Below are 10,015 nucleotides of genomic sequence, written 5' to 3'. Positions count from 1 at the left end.
AGTTTAAGTCCCCCAAGCGACCGATGCCGGGGTCACTGAATTAGCCCCAAAAGGGACGAGGGGCCTTTCACTGACATTGCATCAGGGTGCTGTACCTGGATGATTGATCTGCAAGGCTGCCTGCCTGCGTGATGAAGACAAAGTACTAAACGCCTGTCCTGAGAGCATCCCCGCCGCGGTGGCTCGGAGGGGTTTACATCAGGCAGCGCGGTGACAGAGGTGTCCCCGGGCTCCCCTCCACGGGGAGGAGACCTCCGCTCCCCTGCCATTGGCCCGCTGGTGTTTAAGGGAGAACTCCACCCCTCCGCCCTGGGACTGACGGGTGGCCGGACAGACGGGTGGATGATGCAAGTGGTCTTTCTGATCTTCGCTTCCAGGTGAGGACACTGCTGTACTGAGATTAAATGGTGAAGGCCACACTGTGGATCGATGATGGCAGTTTCTGGCTCCCGGCCTGTTCTCAGTCCATTCAGGAATATTGCCCCTAAACATTGAGCAATAAAGCGTGATCTAGAGCCATTTTATTAAAAATTACCCCCCAGATCAATACGGCCTTGTTTGCGTTAGATGTTCTTTATGTGATCAGCATCATGTGCCTTTTTTTCCCCCGCCTTGGCAAGCCAGGAATGCGAGTAGGGAGCCTGGCTTTTTTCCTAAGCCACTGTTCAGAGCTTTTGGAGGGAGGGCGCGAGGAGAGCAGGGCCGAGCCAAACAGAACAAACCATCGACAATTTCTGGCATGGATAAAACATAGTGGCTCCGTCCGCATTGTTTAGTGAAGCTATAGACAGTGGCCAGCAAATATGCTTAATCCCTACTTTGTGTTGGAAGCATTGCTCCCAAGGCCACCAGAGCAATGCTGCCGCGGTCCGTCCTTTTACCCACTCAGGCTGGTACAAGACCTGTTCTCTTTTGGCACTCCGTCACTATCATTATTTATCCTGTTTTCTGGCTCATGAGGCAAGATTAGTAATTTGTCTCCTAATCCTTACTCTCGTGTGTGTCTTGTACAGTATAAAAGGGGAGTGGGCAATGTCAAAGCTAGGGAAAATTTTTCAGTGTGTGGCCTACGTTTACTCTCCAGCAGCTTGCAAAGTTGCTGCCGTCTCTGTAAGACTGGATACCGACAGCTCTGGATGCACAGTTAGGAGTTTGTGTCTGCAGCCCAAGCGTGCCTTGGGCTAAGCCAGTGGATAATCAAGAACTTTTGTTTTTGCACTTCTCTGAAACACTACTTCACACCAGCCTGGGGCATATATTTTAAAACATGACCTTTTGATTTTATGTTTGTACATTTTAAAATTCAAAGCACATAGCAGTAAACGTTCAAAAGAAGCCAGCATAAGTGCCTAAGTAGGTACCAACTTAAGATCTTGACTTTAAACAACCAATTTTTAAAAAGCCCTTGCTTAGGAATGTGTCTTGGCAATGTCATGATTACGCCACATTTGTCATGAGAGGGACATATAGTGAAGTATGCAGGGCACTGAAATATCTAAAAAAATAATGACAAGAAAAGTCATTTGTTTGAAACAAAATACTTGCTGTTGATATTTTTTTAAGAACATCAGGCTACTGGCATTCCTTAGAATCGTGTTTTCATCTCCATTGTTGTTTCCCATGGCACTTCAAATTTAATCAAACATCTACACACAGTGTGTGGTCATAGTGCAAAGACTGACACATCTGGAATGTTCATGTACATGGAGTTAAAGTTGACTGACTACTGCCTATGCAAACTGAAACAATTTGCCCTTCTGAATAGATTTCTGGAATTTATTGTCCTTTTAAGTCACTTTTAAGTGATCCATAAAATAGAAAACATAAGTCAAAATTAATAAATACGGGTTTCTTTCCAGATTGATTCAATATGTGTACCTTTTACCAGGACTGAGAAAAATTTACAGTGACCCTAGCCTTTCCTAGGCTGCTTTTGCAAAAACCTAAATGGGTTTAGTGATTGCGATGCTGCTCTTGCACCCTCTGCTGGCCAGTCTGCTGGGAAGCGACTCCAGGGCCATGCTGCGAGAGACAGTTCAGCAAACTGGTAACAGTCTGTAGAAGGACTGTGTGTAAGGATTTATTTACCTCCGTCTTTTCCTTCTCAGGTGAGCATTTGAGCAAATACATGCGGCAGAGGAGAAAAACAATAGCATGAAACATCAAATAACTAGGTATTTTCCTGAAACTGGTGCATTCGTCTTTTGACTAATACCATCTTACTTTTTTAACTTACCAGAGCATGGCAAACCTGATCAGACTGTTTATAAAGATTGGCAGTGGCAACGATGTTACTGTGGTTAATAACTGAGAATCACATGTAAGATGGTGAGAAGCACATGCACTTTGAGGGAGCTTGTGCACCTCTGCCCATTTACGCAGCTGCAGTTGCCAGAAAGATGTCTGCCCAGGCTAGCCAGTATATATCTAGACAAGTGTATGTATAACTCTGACTGCAGAGCACATTAACTCCATGTACTAATTAGCAAGATACCCTGATACAAGTTAACAGAATTCCTAAATTCTTACTTAGTCAAATTATTTTTTTACATTTTTTTAAAGGCACATTAGTGTGTATACATAAATTATAATTACATGCTTGTTGAGAAACAGTTTTCTACAAAATTCCTGTTGAATATGGAGTAGTCCTTAAGAAGTCACATCCTAAAGGCTCTCGATTGTCAGACATCTACTGATACCAAAGAACCAATGTAATATGGTATCGCTGCCTGCCTGCCTGCCTTTTTTCACTGTTTATCAGCAAGTAAATTTATGAATACAGAGGCACATACAATCTCTTTAATTAGCATTTTTGCACGTAAAATTTGTCTAGGAAAGGCATATAGCACAATTAGAGAATAAAGGGTCTCTATGATATTGTAACATAAAAATTGTGCATCTTTGCTTTGTATAATACCCAATTATTTTACCATTAATAACATTAAAGTCTAGGTGTCTTTTACCACCTGTGATAAAATTGAGTCTGTATGGTTCATTTGGGAATGAGGGAAGGAAATTTGGAAACTGAAAGTGCATCTCTTCATGATGGAGTGCTGTGGTTTTGCCTTTTGTCCCCACAGAAGTTTGAACAGTAGTCTTCAGAGTGCATAGGCTGAGCCAGAGACACTTCTGAAACACTTGCTATTTTAATCTTTCCCCACAAAATCAGATTGCGATTACACTTACCCACAAACAAACACAATATGCAGTTAAATATATATTTGACAAGGTAATGGTAACCAAGGTAACCTACAGATGTCTAACACCTACATTTATCCTAAAGGAATGTTAAAGTGTCAAAAATGAGTACTCAGAAATTTACTTAAATAACTCGTTTGCAAGATTGCAGTCCAAAAAGTTACAATGTTATGTAGCTGCAGGCAGTTGAAATCTGTGTCAGATGACAGTTTAGTGGCACTGCTGAATCTCTGTATTATTACAGTGTCTTACTACTGTTTGTGTGTATGTAGTAATTCTACTTGTTGATGGGGAGAAATGGAATTAGATGCATTTTACAAGTCATTTTAATTGCATCCCACAAAGTACTATTTATAATTTCTTATATAATTTGTCTCTCTCAAAATGAGGTCCTTCTAGGCAATGCCCTTTTCATGACAATGTATTTTTCCCTAATGAATGCCTCAAGTGCCTATGGTAATCTGGTAAAAGGCCAGTTATATATTTCTTTGTTATTAAATTTAAATTAATAAATGTAATTGCTCTTGAGTGGTAAAACAAGAATACTACTGTCCAGTATACCTCAAATTACCTCTCATGATCAACCATGGCTTTACTTTGTTGTCATAACTGTTTCTTTCATTACATGCAGAGCTGCCAGATTCTCTGGAGTAGTATTTACAGTAACATCACGTGTCAGAAGATTTTTAATTTGACATTAAAATTTTTCAGTTCACATTAGACCATTTTAAATTCTGTACGACTATTCCTTAATGCTTAATTTAGACCATATTCTGCTGCACGCTACTGAAAGAGAAGATGAGGTCCTCTGTTGTGGCCAGTCAAGCCCATTAGCCTTCGAGACTTTCATGTGCCTCTAGCTGAATGTTAAACTCCCACTTCCCCTGAAAGTTATGCTTTTGGGTGTAAACCATGTTTCTTTGTTAAGACTGTAAGACGTTCATATTCAGTGCTAATAGTGATACCCTGAAATGACGTTTTCACCCCCTGACATGTGCATTTATTACATTAAATACTGATCACATTATATTGTGAAGAAGAGACTGCTGTATTAGTTTATGCATAGGAGACTGAACAATTCTAGTCCTTGGAAAGATATAGTTTAAGTAAATGCAGTAATACATAGCACTCAATTTGCTTATACCACTAGTTTCTTCTTCACATCATGACTCTTTGGAAAGATGACTTTACTAGACTGTTTTTATCAAATTTAGAAGAGCACTGTAAGTGTGCACATGTGCCTGTATTTATTGAAAGTATGGTTATCACTATGACGTTATCTCCTGCTTAAAAGTTTTTTAGGCCCCTGCATTTTCTAACCATCATTACAATGTGGGCTTATTTTAGAAATCCATCTTAACTTACTAAATTTATGGATTTATATAAAACAGAAGACTTTTCAGTTTACCTGAGTCAGAAACTTTCTTTATATCTGCAACCCGTAGGTCTTCTGACATATTACTAACAGAGTCCTCTTCACCTGTGTCTCCAGGCATTTCTGCGTAAATAATGCTATGTTAATTAGGGCACCGCATTTGTGCACTACATAAGAACAACTGTGCTGTGTCAAATCAAAAGCTCCGTCCAACCTAGGATGTTCGTTATGCCAGCAGGCAGTAGTAGCTACATTAGCAAAGAGCCTAGAAACAGCAACTGAAGAGAGAATCATCCCCAGAATGCTCTCATAGTTTTCAGCCAGAGACTGCCTTTGTGTTGTATTTTTCTTTACTTCTTCCATTACTTTACTAACTTCTAGCCTTAGATTTGGCCACCCTAATATCATCCCCTGTGTAGGATTCTTACTGTGTAATAAAGAGTTTTGTGTTTAATTCTGTTCTTAAACAACAGGCCTGTTTCTGGTTGTACATACCAATAAAAAATGTTTTAACTCCTGGGTAATATAGGTTCATCAGTCTACTCTAATTCCGCATTAATCCACCCATTACCAAGTTATTTGTCAATAACCACACAAAACCAAAGGCAAGCTCTGCCAGCCCTCTTGCTGCTGTTCCTTTTGCTATTTTCACAATAGTTGTCTCACTAGTTTGAGAATCTCGCTCCAAAGGCCAGGACAACTGGGCTGCTGGGGACCATAAGAGAAAGAGAGTTTAATTGCTACGGTTTTAACCAATGTTTGTAACTACAAACTTCGTTTGCTCAATGTCTTCATTTTTCCAGTAACACAGTCTGACAATCTCTCGTCCATTTTTTATCCAAGCTGGAAACAGTCTCTTCTGCCATGATTTTGACTGGAACGGTCTCTCTGTATCACTTTATCTTATCCTATGTCTTAATCTTTTTTTTTCCTCCTTTTGTTTCTCAGTTCCAGTAAAAAAAGAATCAATCTATCTGAAACTTACAGTGTAAAGTGAACAACTGGACAAAATAGTAAACTTCCATTCAGTGTTCCCCCCTTCCCCCAGCAAATTGGTTAATCTAGCTGGTTGTGCCTTTTCTTTGTTTGTTTCTTTTAAGGTCTCTCTAGTGCTGGAAAACTAAAAATTTTAAATTATATATGGGTAGCTGAAGTACTTACCTATGGAGTCCTTTTCTGATTTTGCTTCTGTCCATTCTGGAGGCCTCTCACTTTCATCATTATCTGATTTACTTGCTTGTTCCATGGTGCTGTGCCCCAGAATAGCATCCAGTTCATTAAAAAATTTCATATTCTTACTGGTACTCCCTGAGTCTTGGGCACTTTTTACGCTCTTGTATTCATGTTTCAGATTTTTATATTTTGTCCTGCACTGCTTCCAGTCCCTGTCAATTCCGAACTTTTGAAGTCTAGCAGCAACCTGTTCAAATATTCTTTTATTTCTCACTGTCCCCTCCAGTTGTTGCTGGATATTTTTGTCTGACCATATGCGTATCAAAGCTCTCACTTCATTAACAGTCCAGTGTTTTCCTCCTTCATTTGCTACTGATGGAATAAAAGCCGGTGTTTTGGAAGCCTCTATTGCTGACGTTGGATTACCTGCATCGTGTGGGGTAGGGGAGAGACACAGATACGGGTTACCTGCATTGGGTGATTGGGGTGGGAAAGGACAGAGAGAATGAGAATGAAGTATGCTATTTCCTAATGACTTGGCCCTCCAAAGAAAGATGGAGCAGAGGTGACATTAAAATTAAGCTATTGGTTATTAATCTGTCAGCATTTATGTTAATTCTGACATCGTTTTTGCCTTCTCTTGAAAACGGATATTCAGATAGTGCATGCACATTTCATTAATCTAAGAGGAACATTTCTTTCTTCTGTGCCCTAATATACTGAACTTTTACTTGTAGCACCTTTGAGAATAACTGATGAGCTGTTGGTGGTTCAGACATTAGAGAGGAGAAGAGTGCTGCATTAGCACAGTAATAAACTGGGCCCTGAGTCACTGACAGTAGCATAAAGACTTTCTGCATTCATGCCACACTTTTGGTTTGATACGCATGGAGAATTTAATACTTTTTTTTTTTACTTTCTCCAGTCTTCAACTTTATTTTTTAATGTTGGGAGGTAAAGGATGCCATGCAGTTACTTAAAACACTGAAATAGATCTCTTGCAGTTTTTTAATGTTTCCTTGTTTCTAGTTATGAATTTCCTTTATGACTTCATTTTGATTATCAAATTAGTTTGGAAAGTGGTTTCTTATGCATTTTCTAAATCTTTGCAAAAATAGCAATTGGAAAAAACCCCCGCAGTTCCAGTGCTTTATCAAAGAGAGCAAATATGAAAGTGCACAGTAAGTGACACAGGTTTTCGCACTCATACTGAAGTGATAAATGCCTTTGCAAGTGTCTTATTCTAAAAGGGCAAGCCAGGTTACAGGGGCTGGATACTTTATAGTCACTGAGCTTTGTTGATGGCAAAAATATCTGACCTTTGCTTGCACATACAGCTTCAGTGGAGCATATTTGTGTACAATAACCAGTCTGGGGTTCAAACTTGTCCTAGATAGAGGCATTCTTTGCTAGTCTCGGTAGTTCATTCTAGTTGTGAAAAAGCCTTACTAACAGATACCAATTTTTCCCCTGTTAGTCCTGTGTTAATCGGACCTCTGCAGCAGCCAGCTCACAGATACGTTGTTGAGGAGGGTAATTTTCAGGTCACAATATCAATTATGCTTTCTTCATTTCTTCCTGAGGGAGTGAAAGAAAATGCTTGTTTACAGGTGAATGCAACCGTAGGAATTGCCACGGTTTACAACTGCCAACATCAGATAGGCTTGATGTAGTCTCTCCTCTGTTACCAGGAGTATTTCTGCTACCTGCATCTCCAGAGTGGTTCATTCTTCACGACCAGAGTGCACCACAGAGACCAGAGAGAAAAGGCACAGGGGAAGAAAAGAGGAAGAAGGTGGAAGGTGCTCCCTGCACTTCCCAGTCAAAGCATAGAGTATGGAGCAATCTGGGAGGGTTAAGGTTTCTTTAGTTCTTGTGTAGACCAGTATTTCTCACTAGTCAGTTCATTTGGAACTGAGCTCGCTTTCAGTTGTGGATATTAGCTCAAATGAGTTCTAGTGACTCGGTGCATTGGTCATTCACTGCTGTATGCAGAGTGGAAAACTGTGGCTTTGTTTGTTCCTCATTCCCTTTAAAAAACATGGTGATTCCAAAGATCTTGCCCACAGGCACCGCTTTGAAACAAAGTTGTTACGGTCACTGAAAATTTTTCCTTATGTCTCAAATGTATTTTAGCTTTAATTTGTTAAGAAAAAAAAGTTAAGAGGATATAATTTTTTTTTTTAACTTATTTTTTTCTAAGCTTCCTCAAAATGAGAAATCTGCTGAAATGAAACCAAAATTTCAAGCAATATAGATACAGAGGGCTCAACATTTTTCTTTTGGTGGTGTCTGAAATAGTGCCTGAAATCTATAGACTACGAGAGGCACTACGGAAGACATTTTGGTATCAGTACATACTTGAGAGTCCATGCAATTAAATTTATTTTGCTGGCTTTCTAGAAAGCAGTTTTCTCAGAACTTAAGAGTTTTTTTAGCAGGCCAAATGAATCTGCTTGGCAGTGTGTTGCAAGAGCACTGAGTAACACAGACATATTCCTGTAAAATTTTATTCCGATACTTACTGCAAGAAAAGTTTTGTATCTATATGTGCATATAATTCCACGTGAGATTCTTGTCTCTTCCTTAATTTCTTGTTATGCTGGGCAAGAGCGGTGTAGTGTGTAACATAAAAGCCGTAGGTTTAGCTGGGGCCTTGTTTTCTCCCTGAATATGGCACCTTGAAGATTCTGCAGTCAAAGTTGTTGTAACTGGACTGGGATGTATGCTAGGGCATAGCGGGTATGTAGAAAATGGGAAGAGCATGTAGGACATTCAGGACAGTTCATCCAGGCAAGGAATCACCTCATCGGTTGCCTAATTCTGCCTAAAACGTGTTCAGGTTTCTCCTTTTAGCACCCCCTTGGAGGGGCTCACACCTAGGATTTTCTCCCTCTGTCTTGCCAGATTTGTGCCTTGGCTCTGTAATGACTTTCCTGAGCAAAACTACTATAGTAGGATGATTCCCAGATGAGTTGTTGTATGGTTGGTTGGACTAAAGCGTTGCTGACAACCCCTCGCCCGGAGAGAGGATACAGCAGCTTTGAAGACCACTGCAAATCTGGACTGCTCAGTGGGACAGGTCTGACCTCTGCCTCTCTCTCCTGGCTCAGGCCATCACTCATGCTGCTTCAAGCAGAAAGTACATGAGCTGGAGAAAATCCGCAAGTTGACATAACTATCACACGCTACCATTTCGCATACTATCGACTAGCATTTAACAAAATTAACGTGGTTAATATGATTAAGCTATAGCGTGGGATGTGTTTTGAATGTGAACGATGGTCATGCAGGAGTTACATCATATACAGCGGTCAGTACCTAGTGATGCACGACACTGCTGAGTGCTAAAACTGGGAAGGAGATGGTGCAGAAGTGTGCCTATTTTAAAGCTGTGTTGATCAGAAACAGAATGACGGCATATTCGAGCTGACATAAAGTGCTCTGACAGCCATACTGCTTTTAAGTTTTTGATCTCTCTGCGCCATTATACTATACCTAGTTGAACTGGTCTGACATGTGACATAAAAAGTAGTGGATCTCCTGGAGCATCCTCATCATCTTCTAAAGAAACTGATATTTCACCTGGGAAGGAAAAAGTTTTTCGATGAAAAATAGGTATGGACTAAATTAGCTTAAATTAGTTTAAGTGAAAATGTCCATACGCAATGAGAAGATATATTAACTTTGTGATCTCCATGCTTAACTTCTATTCAAATTAAATTTAAAATTCATTTGGCCTGTCCCCATAAGGGGACATGAGTTATAGGAGGCAAATTAAATTATTTTATATCTTGTATATGAAGCCTGTTTGAAATGTATTTTAAAATTCTTGTAGAGACTGACTTGATGCTAATGACTTGCATGCTTTTCTGACTCTGTTTGGGGTTGACAGCACATTAAAAGTACAGTTTGAAAGTAGATAATGAAAATAAGAGACATACAAATAAAACTGGGCTTTGCACATGGATTCAGATAACTGCAAATCCATTTGTATAACAAAAAAAGAAATTCCAAAAGGAATGTTTAGAGAAGCGTATGAAGAAAACGAGAATGTTCTGCAACGAGTCCTGGAAATCTGTGGAATTCATTAATGGCACAGGGAAAGCGGGAAAATACCGTGACTAGAGAACAGACATGTTTGTAGCCGACAGGATTTGGTCTAGGTTTTTACAGTATAGTATTCGTACATTTGTTTAAAAAGCAGTATTACAGCAAATGCTATGGAAGTTTGGGAAGCCGCATGTGTAAGGCAGGTTCTGCATCAGC

Source organism: Phaethon lepturus, unplaced genomic scaffold (assembly GCF_000687285.1).
Source record: "Phaethon lepturus isolate BGI_N335 unplaced genomic scaffold, ASM68728v1 scaffold12835, whole genome shotgun sequence".
In the NCBI taxonomy this organism is placed as follows: Eukaryota; Metazoa; Chordata; class Aves; order Phaethontiformes; family Phaethontidae; genus Phaethon; species Phaethon lepturus.
Note: the sequence above shows the minus strand (reverse complement) of the source record.